Genomic DNA, 18,618 nt, shown 5'->3' on the forward strand with positions numbered 1-18,618 from the left:
GTCACACACATTTGATATGTTGAATTCTGTGAGTGTATGCATATGCAACTCTATATGACACCCTTACCACAAAATGGTAGTGATATATGATGTTCTCATTTGCATATATTCCTTATCAGCAAACCAGGAGGTAGGAAATTTTATTTTTCAGCTGTTGATACTCATTGCCAAGACAGTACATAGAACAGGGTCATCACTCAATATATATCCCTTAATTGTAAGAAATAATTTCTTAGGAAAACTGTCAAAGACATAATTTTCCATGGAGAAGGCTCAGACTAGGACACAAATTTCAAATCAGGAATGCCACTAGGGATTCCCTAAGGGGACCAGATTCATAAACAAAATATTCAAATGAATTTATAGACTGGAAAATATAAATTTGAGCATTTCAACAATATTAGTAATACCCATTTGTATGAATGGTACTCACATTATTTTTCTTTTTCCTGGTAGTTGTATCCACCACATGGAACTAGGGAACAACACCAGAATTTCAGAATTTCTTCTGGGATTTTCTGAAGACTCAGAACTGCAGGCGCTCATATATGGACTTTTCCTCTCCATTTACCTGATCACCCTGCTTGGGAACATGCTCATCATCCTGGCCGTATTCTCCAGCTCCTGCCTGCACACTCCCATGTACTTTTTCCTCTCCAGCCTGTCCTTTGCAGACATCTGTTTCACCTCCACCAGCGTGCCCAAGATGCTGGTGAATGTTCAGACACAGAGCAAAGTCATTACCTACACAGGTTGCATTACCCAGATATATTTTTTCCTGGTCTTTGCAGAGTTCAACAGTTTCCTCCTGGCTGTGATGGCCCATGACAGGTTTGTAGCCATCTGTCACCCCCTGCACTACATGGTCATCATGAACCCCTGGCTCTGTGGCTTGCTGATTCTGGGGTCCTGGATCATGAGTGTCCTGCACGCCTTGTTCCAAAGCTTCATGGCTTTGCAGCTGTCTTTCTGCACTGACTTAGAAATCCCTCACTTCTTCTGTGAACTCGATCAAGTGGTCCACATTGCATATTCTGAAAACTTTCTTAATGACTTTGTGATGTATTTTGCACCTGTGCTCTTGACTACTGGTTCCCTCACTGGCATCCTTTACTCTTACTCTAAGATAGTTTCCACCACACATGGAATGTCATCAGCTCAAGGGAGAAACAGCCTTTTTCACCTATGCATCTCATCTCTCAGTTGTCTCTTTATTTTATGGCACAGGCCTAGGAGTTTGCATCAGTTCTGCCACCACCCATAGCTCACACTCAAGTGCAATAGCTTCAGTGAGGTGCACTGTGGTCACACCCATGCTGAACCCCTTCATCTACAGTCTGAGGAATCAAGATGTAAAGAGAGCACTGATAAGACTCTTTGGAATGAGACCCATCACATAACAGAACCCATCACCTCAGGGCTGATGTGGCGCCTGTGATTACAGGGACCAAAACCTTGAAAACTGAAGTTTTGATTCTTTGATCAGATTATGAATGCAAACTCATTCTTTCTGTGTTTTTTCTTGAAATTTCCATTACTGTGATTTCAATCTTTGTAAAACTAGGAAACAATTCAATTTAAATTATTTTATGACTGTATATCAGTTGTGCAGCAGGGTGCACTTCATTTTGGGGTGTTTGTACATGCATTAGCATGGTTTGTTCTTCATTTCTGGTTCCTGTTACTCTACTTACCCTAGTTCCTCTCTCTTCCCACAGATTCCTTTCCTATTTAATAGTTTTCTTTCTACTTTCATATCATCTTTTTCTTTTTAAAGTTCCATGTAGAAGAGATAAACTTGCAATACTCTTCTTTTTGAGTCTGGCTTATTTTGCTTAACATGATTGTCTCCAGTTCCACCCATTTTTTCCTGCAGATGACATTATTTCATTTTTTTATGTCTGTCTGTCTGTCTGTCTGTCTCTCTCTCTCTCTCTCTCTCTCTCTCTCTCTCTCTCTCTCTCTATATATATATATATATATATAGTGTGTGTGTGTGTGTGTGCGTGTGTGTGTAACCTGGCCTGATTCCATAGCTTGGCTACTATGAGTTGCACCACAACAAACATGGTTATACAGGTATCTTTATAGTATAATAACTTTCATTCCTTTGATTATATACCAAGGATTGTTACCCTTGGTTCACACGGCAGCTGTATTTTACTTTTTCCGGAACCTCTATACTGATTTCTTTTTTAAAAATTTTATTTTATTGGTACATTTTAGGTATTCAATATAATGACATTCATCATTGGAAATTTGCACCTTTACATAATCGCTCTTGGTTCTTATTTTTCTCCCTTCCACTGCCCTCCCTTCAACCACACCATACCTCCCTATTTACAAAGACTTTGTTTCCATTTTTTCATTTTCTCACATGAAGTCCATTTCCTTCTTTCTTTTCTGCTACCCCTCCTACTTCCCCTTCCCCTTTGCCCTTTTTCTTCCAATTTCACATTATCTATTATATGTCTTAGGCCTTACTTACACTTTCAGTTTCTCACACTAGAGAAATTATTCAGTATTTACACGTGTGTGTCCTATTTATTGCACTTCAGTGTATCACCTCAATGTACATCCATTTAGCTATACATGTCTCTTAATTTCTCATTTTTATGGCTGAGTAGTACTCCATTTATTTAAAAAACACATTTTCTTTATCCAGTCTCCAGTTGATGGACAATTAGTTTGCTTCCAAGTTTTAGCTAATACAAATTGTACTGCTGTGAACATGGGTGCACATATATCACTGTGGGATGATTTTTTAATTCTTTGGGGAAGATACCCAGCAGGGGAATAGCTGGGTCAAATAGGACTTCCAGTCCTGGTTCTTTGAGGTATCACCATACTGATTTCCATAGTGGTTGCATCAGTCGATACTCCCACCAGCAGTGGAGCAGTGTTCCTCTTTCCCTTCAGCCCTGCCAGCATTTGTTATTGGTTGATTTCATGATAGCAGCCTTTCTTTCTGGAGTGAGGTAGAATCTCAACATTGTTTTCATTTGAATGTCTCAAATGACCTGTGATATTGAACATTTTTTCATGTGTTTATTTGCTACTTCTACTTCTTTGTCTGAGAAATGTCTGTTCATTTCAGATGCCCATTTTTGGATTGGGTCTTTAAATTTGAGTGGTCTGATCTTTTTAAGTTCTTTATAATTTTAAGATAGTAGGCCTTTGTCTGAGGAACAGCAGGTGAAAATTTTTTCCCATATTGTGCGTAGTCTCTTCACACTGCTGTTGCTTTCTCTTGATGTACAGAAGCTTTTTAATAAAAAGAGATCCCAGTTGTTGATGGTTTGTGCTACTTCATGGGCAACTGAGGTTTGGTTCATAAAATCTTTTCCTACACCAATGTCTTCAAGAGTTCTACCTAACCTCAGTGAAGCTCAGCTGGTCCCAGCACCTGGAAGGAAGCTCCCCCACAGCCATCCCAGGCTTCTAGGGCCAAGAAGGTGAGCCGGTCCCAGCACCCAGAAGGAAGCCCCCCCCCCGCCTCCATCCCAGGCTCCTAGGGGAGTGAAGCTCAGCAGGTCCCAGCACCCAGAAGGAAGATCCCTGCTTCCATCCCAGGCTCCTAGGGCACAGAAGGTGAGCAGGTCCCAGCACTCAGAAGGAAGCTCCCCTGCTGCCATCCCAAGCTCCTAGAGCAGAGAAGGTGAGCCATGTGGGCGCCAGAAGCACCCCCCACCGTGGAAATGAGAAGACACATAAACAAGCCTCAAAAACAAACTTCCAGATCACCTACAGCAACCCCAAAGGGAAACGAGATGGAACACTCTGATACTCAACAACCTGGACTCTCTGAACTGGCAACAAAAGAGAACCTGGGAAAACTGAAATCAGAAATAATTACTCAGATAACAGCAAAGATTTTGCTCATGGTGCAAGACATGATTAATAAATCTAGAGAGGACACAGATTAAAAAAATAGAGGATCTGGAGAACATGATGGAATCCCAATATAGGAAACAAATGGAATCCATAAAACAGATACAAACAGATTTCCAAGAGATTAAAAACTCCATGGAAAGTCTGTGCAGCAGAATGTACCAGTGTGAGGATAGAATTTCACATATAGAAGATAAGATTGCAATTAGTGAGGAGGAAAAGAAAAATTGCTTTAAAATTATAAGGGAACATGAGAAATCAATCCAGCAGCTGCTAGATGATGCAAAGAAGAATAACATAAGACTGATTGGACTCAGTGAAGAAAGAGGAGAGAGTGCAGATGACATAAAAAAACTCTTCACAGAAGTGATGGCAGAAAACTTCCCAAGGAGGGGAAAAGAACTTGACATACAGACAAGTGAGGCATATAGGACTCCAGCTAGCCTTAAATCAAAAAAAATCTACACATAAGCATGTAATAGTTAGGATTCCAGAAATCCAACAGAAGAATAAAACTCTACAAGCAGTGAGAGAAAAGAAACAAATCACATACAAAGGAAAGCCCATCAGAATCACAGCAGACCTCTCAATGCAAGCCCTCAAGGCAAGAAGAGCTTGGAGTGATGTATTTCAAGCCGTAAAGGAAAACAGCCTCCAACCCAGATTGATGTACCCTGAAAAACTATCTTTCAAAATTGATGGAGAAATAAGATACTTTCATGATAAAGAGCACCTCAGGAACTTCATGAATACCAAACCAGCACTCCAAAAAATTTTAGGCAATACCCTACGAAAACACAATGAGGATCACAACCCCAGGAAACCTAGCAGAATGAATCCATTGGGCGTGACAAATTAAACGCAAAGGGGGAGAATCCAACAAAAAGAAAAAGTCATGACAAGGCTTTTAAAACTTTTAACTTCATCTCTCTAATGAGTGTATAATTCAATCTTATTATTGTACTGATTAGTACTTTTCTGATTCTAGAGTTTCACACCATTCCTTGTGCTATACTGGCTATTTATCATCTTCTTATGTCTACATTTTATTTGAGTTGTCTATTAATGAGCTCTAAGAATTCTTTATATATTGTGGTCATAGGTTATATGCATTGTAAATATGGTCTGTTTAAGGACTACTTTTCATTTTAATGATGTCATTTAAAGTTCTAAGTTTTGATGGAATCTCATATATCATTTTTTTTCTTTTATACATCATGTTTTTTGTATCCTAGGTAGTTCTTGCTTACCCTGAATTCATAAACATTTTCCCTTATAATTTCTTCTTAAAGTTTTGTACTTTTAGGCTTTCTTATTTAGGTTCATAGATCCCTTCAAGTTATTTTCATGTATGGCAAAAAAGGGTTGAGGTTAGTTTTTTATATATGGATACCAGGTATTCTAGTGCCGTTTGCTGAAGACACTGTCTCTTCCTCGGCTCTTGAATCAAGTTTATATTTTATGAAATGCTAATGTTAAATAATCTTTCAAAACTCAGTGGACCATATATGTGTGGTTCTATTTCTAGATTCTCTGTTTTATTCCAATGATCTATATCTCTTTCCTTACACCAACATTGCCTTTATTACTGTAGCTTTAGAAGAAGTCTTAAAATTGGGTGCTATACATCTTCCAACACTGTTTTTGTTTTTGTTTTTGGCTTTTCTGGATCCTTTGTACTCGTACATAACTTTTAAATTTCAATATCCAGTTCTTCATTTATAGCAAGTATACACAGACCTGAATTTATATATATACCTTGTGTTTTCTAATCCTGCTAAATTCAAATACAAGTTCTAGAGGCTCCTAGGGATTTCTTAGTATTTTCTCTGTAGCTGATCGTTTCATCTACATATAAAGATTTTGCTTCTGCCGTGCCAATCCTATCCTAGTTGTGTCATTTTATTGCCAGACTATTTGGTTTAGACCTATGCTTCAAAGTCTAATGGACAGATAAAGAGTAGGCATATATGCCCTTGTACCCCACTTTAGGGAGAAAGCATTGTATCATCTCCATTCATAGAAGGAGTTTTTTTTGAAGTATGGAGTGCAGATCTTTGATCTGTTGAGAAGTTTCTGTTCTACTTCTAGTCTCCTGATAGCTTTTACCATGAAGAGCTGTAGACTTTAGTCCAATACTCTTTCTCCAACTAGTGACAGAATCAGATGGCTTTCTCCTTTCCTCTGTTAAAATGATGACTTTTGGGGGTGGATCTTCCAATGCTGAACCTACACTGCCATCCCTATAATAAAACCACTTTTTACATACTGCCAGATCGGACTTCTAAGAGTTTGTTTTGTTAAACAAATTTCTATCTATGTTTATACTTTTTTCTTCTATTATCTTTATCCAGTTTTAGGATTAGCACAATGTTGATTTCCTAAAATGAGGGGAGAAGTGTTCCTTCTTTTTTCTGCTTTAAATGTTTGATATAATTTATCAGTTAAAATGTTTATGAGCCTGCTGTTTTCATGCAGGTAGGTTTTCAAGCTAGGAATATACTTTCTTTAATAGTTGCTATTCAAATTTTATATTTCCTCAGAGTTAGTTTCATTAATTTGTCTTCCAAGGTACTTCTTAGAAGTTGTCAAATTTATTTCAAAAAAGATTTTTGTGATATGCTTTCTATATCCTTTTTAATTCTGTAAAATTTGTGGTAATGTCTCCTAGATCTTAATATTGTAATTTTTAAAAATGTATAACTGATATTGTGTAACAGGAAGAAAAGGTCTAAAAGAGCAGGGGAATTGGGAGGGGTAGGGGAAGGGAAAAAAGGGAAAGTAAAAAATATGAGAAGAGGAGAAAAATGGAAACAAGGTCTTTGCAAATAGGGAAGGGTGGAGGGGGTGAAGGGAGGCCAAGGGAAGGGAAAAAAATAAGAACCAAGAGACTCATGTAATGGTACAAGATCCCAATGATGAATGTAACTGTATTTTATACCTAAAATGTACCAATAAAGTTAATGGGGGAAAAAAAAGAGTTCTACCTAACCCCTGTTCCAGGTGGTTCAGCATTTCTCTTTTAATATTTAGATTTTTTAATCCATTTTGATTTTAGTTTAGTGCATGGTGAAAGATACAGGGCTAGTTTTAATCTTTAGCAAGTTGAAACCCAATTTTTCCAGCGCCTTTTATTAAAGAGGCTATCTTTCCTCCAGTGAGGGTGTTTGGCTCCTTTGTTGAAGATGAGGTGGCTGAGTGTGTCTGGAATTGTTTCTGCATCTTCTAATCTGTTCCACTGCTCCTCAGGTCTGTTTCTTTGCCAGTCTATACTGATTTCTATAGTAGCTATATTAACATACATTTTTTCCAATCAAATATGAAGTTATTTTATCTTCCACATCTACATTAGCATTTGTTGATATTTGTACTTACTCTTGATCATTGCTATTCTGACTGGGGTGAAATGGATCTCATATAATTTTCATTTTCTCTTTCTTGATAGCTAAATATTGTACAATTTCCATGTAATTATTGGCCATTTGCACTTCTCTTGAGAAGTGTCTGTTCAGTTAATTTACCTATTTTTAATTGGATTATGATGATGATGATGATGATGATGTTTAGTGTTAATTTTTTGAGTTCTTTATATATCCTTGAGATTATTTTCACAAAAGTAACCAGTAAAGATTTTCTCCTGTTATGTAGGATGTCTGTTCACTCTGTTGTTTCCTTTGATGTGCAGAAGCTTTTTAATTTAATCTATTCTCATTTATTGGTTCTTGCTCTTATTTTTTGTGCTATTAAAGTTCTTTCTGGAAGTCATTACCTCAGCTTATAACCTGAAGTGTTTTCTCTACTAGATTCAAAGTTTCAAGTCTTATACTTGGTAGGTCTTTAATGTTTTTGAGGTGATTTTCATATCTGGTGAGAGGTAGAGATTTAGTTTCAATCTTCTATATATGAATATCAAGTTTTCCCAGAGTTGTTTGTTTAAAAGGCTGTCTTTTCTCCAAAATCTATTTTTGGAATCTTTGTCAAGAACCAGAGGGCTTTAGCTGCATGTATTTATTTCTCTGTCCTCTATTCCAATCCATTGATGTACATGTCTGTTTTAAAGTATCGAGCTGTTTTGTCATGTTGCATTATAACTTGAAATTGAGTGGTGGGATACTGAGAAAGGTAAGAAGCACCCGACTTTCCAATTTTTCCCAGTGGCAGCTGGAGGAAGTGTGTGGTTGGTTCCCTTTCCTTTCACTTCCCTGTGTTCTCCCTCTCCCTCAAATGGACTGGGACTGTCTGTTTCCAAGTCCTCCCTGGCTATCTAGCGGTGTTCTGCTGGCTAACAAGGTGTCACTCTCCACTCCACCATGGACAGGAACAGAGTCTGTCTAGCATTTGTGGAAATAATCACAAGTGATTTTTGGTTGTATTTGGAATATAAACACCCAGATAAATTACGGTACATGGGACCAAGAATACCTAATGTGGTCAACATGTTCTTTGAGAGTGACAGTGTATTAGAGATGGGATTTTGCAGCATACAATATTTAGCACCATGGACTGTCTGGGTCACAAACCCAGAAAATCATGCTGCCATCACTGGGAAAGATTGCATATTTGACTCATTCCATGGGGATTTCATTTTTTCATACCATCAAGAAAAGATTTCTGGTTTCAAAAGTTTTACCCAAACAGCTCATCCTTCCAAATACCAAGATGACAGTTTTCTCACTCTCCTTTGGGGGTAGAAGTTTGGATGCTCACTCTCTGAGTCTGACTGCAGTGACGAACTGTTCACCTAATGCCTCTGTGGCCTGGCTGCCTGTGAATGAATTTGAAATGACCATTACTGAAGAGGTTGGCAATATATACAATGCTGTGTATGCCTTGGCCCATGGTGTCCATGATATACTTCAACATGTACAAGAGTAACTAATGGAAAATGGGGACAGGGTAGTGTTTTCCCCCTGAATGGTACTGTCTCTCCATTGGTTGACATGTACTGTCAACAAGCTACCTTCCTTAAGGGATTCCACAGGTGCTCCAGCCAAGTATTTCAGAATCCTTCCTCCAAGGTTCATGATTCATTGCTAGTTTCATTTTTGAGGAAATTGACCTCTAGCCCTCAATAAAAATTGTAATGGGGAACATGGTGCCAGGGCTTTGGATGTAGCTCAGTGGGAATGCTTGCCTGGCATCTGTGAGGCTCTAGGTTCCTTCTGCTGCATCATAAACACAGAAGCCAATAAATCCCTAGACAATGAACCATACCCAAAGAGACACAAAGACAGACACATACAGACACAGACACACACACAACGTAACCCACATGCATCCACCCCCAAACACAAAACTGCAGCATTGTGCGTAGAGAAAACAATGCAAATACATAATTTATGTTTTAAATATCAACATAATTCTATCTAGTATTATCAATAAGAAATTTTAAATATCTCCATCAACTTTTAAAATGAAAACAGAAAAATGTGTAGTTTTTATGTACAAAAGTAGTGCTAAGCAACAGAGTAGTACATAATGTAAACTTTTGATTTATTTCTGAAAGTGCTTTCGGTACCGATTACCTAATTTCATGGTTTTCTTGGGATCATAAACAAAAAGGTGTGTGAAGTTTGGCCTGACAGTTGAGATTTGCCTATCCTCCCTTACCTTGTTTAGATGTCTTATTGGGTCATTTTTTTTTTCATACTGACTGAAATTCTGGAAACTAATTGCTAATGAGAAGCCATCCTGAGGTACAAAATTTATCAATTTCCATGATTTATCAAGACATGATTAATGGCAATTCATGTCAGGTACAATACATCTTTTCAAGCTATATCAAGTTGCAGTTTTCCCCACAGAACCATTTATTTTTTTCAAATGCAGTCAGTCAGAAGGTCCCATTGGATAGTAGCAAGTCTCTCTCATTTATGGAGTCTGTCCATCCATGAACTTACATTATTCAATCACCAGTTTTTTTCTAAATGATTCTCTATAACTTATTTTTAGAATGTTGCAAAACTTTCATAGGATTTATCTTCAGACATTTCTTGCTCATAAGGATGTAGTAACTGTCGTCTTTCAAAAGTTTCATATATGAATAGTTTATAATTATTATGTAGTCTTTTGGTACATTCATCTCAATGTATTTAGTCACTATTACTCTCAAGTACTTATTCATTACTTTACCTGGATTTCATGCTTATATATTACCACCACTGGAAAGATTTTAGCCATTGTATTCATTTCCAGTGAATTTTATATTTTACTTCTTTTCCTGAAAATATTGTATTAGGCAGGCACTCCCATATAATGTCTCTTAGGAATGTTCATTTGTGACGCTTATCTTGTTCTTGCTCTCAACATTGAATAACAAACTATGATGTTTGCTTTAGAATTTTTTAAATGGCCTTTATGAGATTACCACAGCTCCCTGATAGTCCTAATTTAGTAAGAATTTCTTGACACTTGTTTGTAAATCATGGAAAGTTGATTATATGTATTCATCATTTATTTTAATTAATTCTCTTTTGTAGAGATTACCACACTGAATTATATTGAATTATATTGTATAAGCCAAATTTGGACATGATAGAAGCTCCTTAAAATATACCTCAATTTACAATAGGACATGTGAATTTAATTTAAGAAGTAAAATGCTGTGTAAAGTCTGTGTCTAGTAAAAGCACTGCCAGGTATATGTAACAAATGCGAATTACTCTCAAAAATGAATTGATAATCCCAATTTTCATTCTTCTCTGAAGAAGCTTGAATAAATCAATACTACTATGCTGTTAAATGCTTACCAATTCTCCCAGGGCTAGTATTTATTAGCATCAAATTGATGTGAAAATGTTACACTACAAGTCACAGATACGGTATTATGGAGTTTTTTTTCATTTTGTCTTGGGACATTTCTGCCAACTGTTACCCTGTGAGCTTGTAACTATCATCTAAATTTTCACATAGACAATGGTGAAATAATTTATATTCTATTATCATATGAAATATTTTCTGTAATCTACACAAATGATGCCTTTTCCTAGATTGTTATTTTATCATTTTGCAATTGTTCTCTTCTTGATCCCATTAAGGACTATCCATTTTAATTTTGTTACTCTAATGAACTTTAGCATTTTCTCTATTTTTTATTATTTTATTTTCTTAAGTTACCTGTCCAATATTTTTTACTTTACTTTTTTGCAGTACAAGTGATTGAACCCAGAACCTTCTCATTGAGCAACCTATTCAGGTCTTAATTTGTTTTCATGCATTATTTATTTTTCAGACAGACTCTTTTTAAATCACTAAGTTGCCTGGACTATGCTCAAACTTATGATACTCCTGCATACACCTATTCATACACTGTATTCAATTAGCTCTTCATTTATTCTAGTTTATAATGAATATTGAAATTAAGAACTTCAAACTTCCTCTATCCAAACATGTAATTCTATGTCTGTAAAAATAGTATTGGCTTTAAGCCACAATACTTAATAGGCAATATTTTAAATTTGAGGCCATTTGTCATTGATTTAATAAAAACTACAAACTACAGAGTAAGAGAAATGTTTTATTTGAACCAAAATTTGGTTGTTTTCCTTACGTGTACACAGAAGATAAAACACAACATATCATCTTATCTTTTCAAGAAATATATGTATACATTGACTACATATAATACAATACTGCCAGTATCTAATTTCACAACAAATTGAAATCATACCAAATATCATGTAAAATAATCTACATGTCACTCACAAAACACCAAATTAGAACATGTCACCATTTAGTATCATAACTTCAAGTACTACCAAACTGATAACTGCTATATGCAAGAATCTTCCGTATTGGCTTTCTGTACCTTTTCTACACTACATTCTAACTTTCTTCACCATATTTTCTGTGTTTTAATAACAGTGAATCTGTTTTTAGGTTCATGGAATACAACTTGGGAATCTGTCACTTTTACCACTTCTGTCTGCCTGTCCTAACAAGAAGATATTCCAGCCCTCAATACAAATGCTACTGCCACTGTGAAGAAATTTTTTTTCAGTCAATTATGCTATTAAAATATGGGATTTACAGCAGTAATAACTGATGTTAACTTCTTTCCTATAGTGTGTTGGTCATTCCAACCTATAGTCAACATCTTTTCAATTTGAAATTTATTCTGGATAAATGTTGTTTTGTCCTAGCAAAATTGGTATTCTTCCTATTTTTTCTGACTCTGATTATACTATCTACTTTTAACTTGTCTTCCCTTTGGCTTTCTCAATATTATTTTTCTAATTATTGAAAAAAATTTTCCTGTACATCACTGTGTTTCTGAATCCTTTTAATATACTTTATTGGTTTTTTTTTTTTCTTTTGAAGTAGTATACTGTTTTCAATATTATACTACATTTCGGTAGTTGTTTGTATCTTTGTCTTCTCACATTTCCCTTTTGTGCTATAAATGACACTTTTTGGGAAGCATTTCTGACTCACATGGCCTTTAGAATTACAGAATTGGGCTCCTTTGTCCGGGCCCGGTGGGGGGATGGGAGGGTGGGGAGGGAGGGGTTCCGCGCCCCACCCCCACCCCGCCATGCCCTCTCCCTCTGTGACACCGCCCCTGTCTCTAGGCAACCCCTGCAGTGGGGGCTCAACAAAGCGGCCTGGAAGCACGCAGCTGGCCTACTGGTCTCCTGCGGAGTCCTAGACCCTCAGAAGCTGAGAGCCATGGTCCTGCCCTTGCTGCTGGGCTATAGCTTCAACCGCAATGTGGGAAAGGAGAAGTTTCATAAATCCCAACATTGGGGCTTTTGCAACAATGTTAGGATGCTGGTGAGTGAAGAGAAGCCTGGACTAGGTGGAGAACCACTTATTGGGCAAAAAGTGAAAACTAAATATAGCATATATCCGAAAGGAGAAGGAACTGATAGACCGTCTTGGTTAGCTTTTGATAGACAGATTCTATGTTTTGATGCCTATTTGGAAGACAGAGTATGGGATAAAAGCCAAGAAATATATAGAATCAGATTCTATAAAATCTACTTCTACCCTGAAGATGACACAATCGAAGTACATGAACCTCAAGAGAAAAATAGCGGACTGCCTCAAGGGACTTTTATTCGGCATCATCGGATTTCTCTCCCCCCTCCAAATGATGATCAGTTTTATACTGTGTATGATTTCAATATCAACATTGACATCATCTTCCTTGGCTGGACATTCAAGATTTATGATTGTGATAAATTCACAAACATTTTTTTGAGAAAACTAGGAGTAAAATTAAATACCCCAGGACAGCGTCCACAAGATCTGTATTTGAAGATGTGGAAAGAGACATTGGAGCGTGCGGAGCCTCTTCATCCCTATGAATCCGCTGACACCCAGAGACAGTTTTTGGAGTACAATAGGAAAGTTTTGCGTTTCTTCTGCCTGTGGGATGACTCAGACTCATTGTTTGGGGAACGTAGAGAACTCGTCCTGCATTACCTCTTGTCTGATGATACTGTTGAAATCAAAGAAATATTGCCAGAGAACTCAGGCCGGGATGCTAAGTCAGTCTTCCTACTACCCAAGTATGGCCCACCCAGACTCCATCAGCCAGGCCAGATAACAGATCGTTCAGTTCTCAATGTGTTTGGTGGCTTGTCCAGCAAGCGGAAGTATAGTTACATGTTGGATAAGTACAAGCTGGGAAAAATAGACCAAGCATTTTACAAGGATAGTGACCTGTTTTTAGGAGCCACCATCAATGTGGGGGGAAGGAAAGTGATCCTCTGTGACTGTGATGAATTTACAAAGTCTTATTATAAGACTAAATATGGAATCAAGAACTTTACCCTCCTTTCACACAAGCCTCGTCCTCCTCCAAAAGTAGAAAGGAAATTTCCACCTTACACTGGCTTTGGGTCTGAGGAGGATTCTCTCCGTTCCTGTCTGTCCCTCAAGCCTGTGCCTTACCAGAAGAAGTTCTCAAGAGAAGGCAGCTGTGGCAACATAGGCAATGTACTCCGTTTGTTTGCAAGACTAATCACACCCACATGTGCTGATGCAGACAGGAAGTTCATTATTTCATACTTTCTCAAGGATGGCACACTTTCGGTGTTTGAACTGATAGAGAGGAATTCAGGCTACACTGGTGGGCTGTTCCTGAAAAGAAGTCGTGTGAAGAAGTTTGGGCAAGAAGTCTTTAAAAGTGAGCTTCCAGAATATATCAACGTCAAGGACCTGTATGTTGGAGCCAAAGCGAATGTGAACGGGAACCTATTTGCTTTGCTCAGTGCTGATGAGTACACCTTAAACTACATGGAGAAGAGCGTAGACAGGTTCCCATTTAGCAATATTGAACTCACACTACAAAAGCTGAAAGAAGAAGAATCAAAATCAAGAGAGATCAAGGAGGTATTTTCAGCTGCTGACTGTAACCACACGAAGATGGTGGATTTTAATACATTCAGAGACCTGTTGTTGGATATAACTGTCAATAAGCTCACCGACCAGGAGATTTTAACCATTGCACATCACTACCGTGTCCCTGAGGACATGGGTTCAGATAGGAATCTCTTAATTGCACAGGCCCAAGAAAAGCTCAAGAAAAATATGTTTGAGCATTTTGACAGACTCATTTCTAGCTGTGTGTATGAAGATTGGAAAAATATATATATTGCCCAATAGAGACATCAAAAGGCTCTGCAAGTCCCACAGGTTTCCTTTGACTGATGATCTTCTGGAAAACTTACTGGCCAGGTTTGAGGACAGTGAAGGACAAATAAATTATAAATCGTTTTTCCTGGCCCTGAACTGGAGAATGAATCCAATGTCGGAATTGGAAGCCCCGGATTATGTTAAAGAGAGAGGTGAAGATGTTTGTTTCGGGACGCCATCACCTATTCCTGTGAAATTCATTCGTTACTTAGACCTTTTGAAGGATGTATATGGCTTAGACCAGGAGGGACCATGACAGTTTTGATCAGCTTTCTTTAATTCACTGCTTTAATTTTCCCAAGTTTCTTTTAGTAGGTATAATTTAGTTAACAAAAAAGAAACAAGGGTTTATATTGAATGGACATCCATAAACCACAATTAATTTTCTTTTGTCACTTTAGTTTTTCAGAACATCATATACTGCTGATGTAAGGATGCTATTAAAATGCAATTTTTCTTTGTATATCCTTTTATTGGTACTTTTTAGGTGTGCAATATAATGACATTTATCATTGGAGATATGCACCTTTACATACTCTCTTGGTTCTTATTTTTCCCCCTTCCCCTGCCCTCCCTTCAAGCCCTCCACCCCTCCCTATTTACAAGGATTTTGTTTCCATTTCATTTTCTCATATTAATTCCATTCCCTTCTTTCCTTTCCCCTACCCCTCCCACTTTCCCCTCCCCTTTGCACCTTTTCTTCCTATTTCACATTATCTATTATATCTTTTAGTCCTTATTTACACTTTCTCCCACTAGGGAAGCTATTCAGTATTTACACGTGTGTCCTGTTTATTTCACTTAAGAGTATCACCTCAATGTGCATCCACTTAGCAATAAATGTCTATAATTTCTCTTTAAAAAAAAAAGAATTCTAATCATGTCTTTCACTCTGCTCACCCTGTCTTTATTTATCTGGGAGATTATTTCTGTTTTGAAATTTTCTAGAGCCTCATGCATCTGCTTTGTTACTTCCTGTGCTATCAGTTCAGGGTGTCCAAGTGGTTGCTTATCAGACTTTCCCACATCATTTCCCCCAGAATTTCCTTTTTGTGCCATGGAAGCCTTCATTTGTGCATTGCTTAAGTGTCTTCTTATTTTTGTTTCTGGTACTGTCCTTTGATTTAATTCCTGGGTTGATATTTCAAGATTGCTTAATGTAGGTAACTTTGTTGCTTGTGTTTAAAACCCTTGTGGAATGATTGCTTTTCAGAAGTGACTTCCAGATATAGCTTGTGTTTGGGTTTTGAGACTAATGACTCTGAAGCTATTATGTTTTTCTTATACCAGGAAGGAAAACTAATTAGATCAATCACAACATGTTAGCCCAAATGTCATAGTCAGCATTACCATAGCATCAAGCACAGCTTAGAAAATGACAATTTGTGGTAGTTATTAATCTATCACTTTTAACTATGTGAGTTAAATTAAAACCGAGGACCAACCTAACATATGTTTATAATGAATAAACTCTTCAATATAGCATCTTTCTCCTTTGGGGTGGGGAGCTAAAAGGAGTTGGGGAGGGCGGGACAGGTAGAAAGAACAGGTAAGATTAGTGGTGAGGCCAGAAGACACAGAAAGATCACAGAAACTCTAAGAAGTTGTTAAAGGGAAGAGAAAATGGCAGAATGAAAGAACAAAGATGTGAATAGAATCACCTAACAGCAACAGGGAGGCTAGATACCAAACTTACTTTCCTTTAACCTAATGATAATCAAGAGAAGAAAAAAGAGAAGAAAAGAACAGTAAGGGAGAAATCTGAATTCAGTGCAGAAAGGAACAAATGGGGAGATGAGGAGCAGTGTGGGACATTGAGAGAATGAGTGAGAGAGAGAGAGAGAAAGAAAAGATAAAGAAAGAAAAGTAAAATTTTGAAGAGTAGAAAAAAAGGAAAAATTAAAAATAAGAAAATTTTTTTTCTTTTTTGCAAATAGCACTAGAAATTATGGGCCTCCTTCAGGGTGTGTCTCTGCTGTCACAGTAGGCAGCATAGGAATCCCTGTGCATGTACAAGTCAATGAGTCTCAGCAAGCCAGCAGCAGACCAAGTGCAGTGGTCTGATCTGCCTTTATTGTACAGGTTCTCTCCACTTTTCTGCTGAGCTTCAGTTTTCTTCGAGGAGCCTGAGAAACACTGTTTCTGTTACTAACTTCTGCTCTATCTTATGGCCCTCAGGACTTGCTTCTTTATAATCTCCTGTACCTCTGTAGTGTGGGACCAGGTAGCAGAAAAGCCAGAAGGCAGAGAGTGCATGGGGGGGGCGGGGACTGGGACATGGGACACTGAGCATTGGAGGCGCCCACGCAGCTAAGCTGACCTCACTTGCCCGGGGCGTGGACTCGGACTGCATTAGGAGCTTGAAGCCACTTGTCCTGTCTCACCTGGCCTGGACAGCCACAGGAGCTTGAAGCTGCTTGTCCTTTCTCACCGTGCCAGTTGCTGTAGCTTAGGGAGCATCAGGTGGGGTGGGGCTGCAAGAGGCCTCTGCTACTTCACCATGCCCTGGCCATAGCCCAGGAGGGCCTCAGGAGCTTGAAGCTGCTTGCCCTGTCTGACCTGGCCTGGATGGCCTCAGGAGCTTGAAGCTGCTTGCCCTGTCTCACTGGGCTGGTTGTGGCACCTTAGGGAGCCTGGGGTGGGGATGGGGCTGCAAGATGCCTCTGCCACCTCACCATGCCCTGGGTGTGGCCTGGGAGGGCCTCAGGAGCTTGAAGCTGCTTGTTCTGTCTCACCCACCGGCCAGTTGGGACAGCTTAGGGAGCATTGGGTGGGGTGGGGCTGTAAGAGGCCTCTGGGACCTCACCACACCCTGGGCGTGGCCTGGGAGAGCCTCATTAGCTTCAAACTGCTTGTCCTGTCTCACCTGGCCTGGAGGGCCTCAGGAGCTTGAAGCTGCCTGTCCTGTCTCACTGGGCTGGTTGTGGCAGCATATATTATGTATAGCAGTAAGCACAATTTGAAGCCTAGTACATATTTTGTCATTATGATTTTTGTTTTTGAAATTCTACAGAGAAATAAAATTGCCAAATGGCACTGGAGCCTCAGGAATATATGAAAATTTATACCAGGTCTTAGCCAGAACAGTATGATTTTCCTCTGTATTCTCTTTGTATCTCTTCTGCATTCTTGTGCCTTGAAAATATATTTTAATGTTTATTTTCTTGGTATATTTTAGGTATACAATATAATTACATTTATCATTGGAAATTTGAACCTCTCTCTTGGTTCTTATTTTCCCCCCTTCCCCTGCTCTCCCTTCAACCCCTCCATCCTTCCTTATTTACTAAGACTTTGTTTCCCTTTTTCCATTTTCTCATATTAATTCCATCTCCTTCTTTCCTTTCCCATACCCCTCCCACTTCCCCTTCTCCTTTGCTCCTTTTCTTCCTATTTCACATTATCTATTATAACTTTTAGTCCTTGCTTACACTTTCAGGTTCTCACACCAGAGAAAGTATTTGGTATTTACACATGTGTGTCCTGTTTATTTCACTTAAGAGTATCACCTCAATGTGCATCCATTTAGCTATAAATGTCTCTAATTTCTCATTTTTTATGGCTGAGTAGTACTCCATTTTATTAAAAAACCACATTTTCTTTATCCAGTCTCCAGTTAATGGGCATTTGGGCTGCTTCCAAGCTTTAGCTCTCACAAATTGTACTGCTATGAACATGGGTGCACATATATCACTGTGGTATGATTCTTTTAATTCTTTGGGGAAGATACCCAGCAGGGGAATAGCTGTGTCAAATGGTACTTCCAGAAATCAAGAGGATCATCAATACCTACTTCAAGAACCTATACACCAATAAGATGGCAAACACAGAAGAAATGGACAGATTCCTAGTTACATATGAATTACCAAAGTTGAACAAAGAAGACCTAAAAATACTAAATGACCCAATTCCAAATCAATGAAATTGAAAACATAATTAATAACTTACCAATTAAGAAAAGTCCAGGTCCTGATGGCTTCACTGCTGAATTCTACATGACATTTAGAGAGGAACTACTGCTACTACTGTTCAAACTTTTCAATGAAATTGAAAGGAAAGCCATACTTCTGAATTTCTTCCTTGAAG

At 38.2% G+C, this 18,618-nt stretch overlaps 2 pseudogenes; both read left to right on the forward strand.

The window, feature by feature from the left end:
* The first annotated feature begins 469 nt into the window (after positions 1-469).
* Positions 470-1,400, forward strand: LOC101718086 (olfactory receptor 7A10-like; annotated as a pseudogene).
* Positions 1,401-12,558: 11,158 nt separating this feature from the next.
* On the forward strand, positions 12,559-14,963 carry LOC147820586 (EF-hand domain-containing family member C2 pseudogene; annotated as a pseudogene).
* The last annotated feature ends 3,655 nt before the right edge of the window (positions 14,964-18,618 follow it).

Source organism: Heterocephalus glaber, unplaced genomic scaffold, assembly GCF_053883595.1.
Source record: "Heterocephalus glaber isolate CG9 unplaced genomic scaffold, H.glaber_assembly_v1.0 deba00001845, whole genome shotgun sequence".
In the NCBI taxonomy this organism is placed as follows: domain Eukaryota; kingdom Metazoa; phylum Chordata; class Mammalia; order Rodentia; family Bathyergidae; genus Heterocephalus; species Heterocephalus glaber.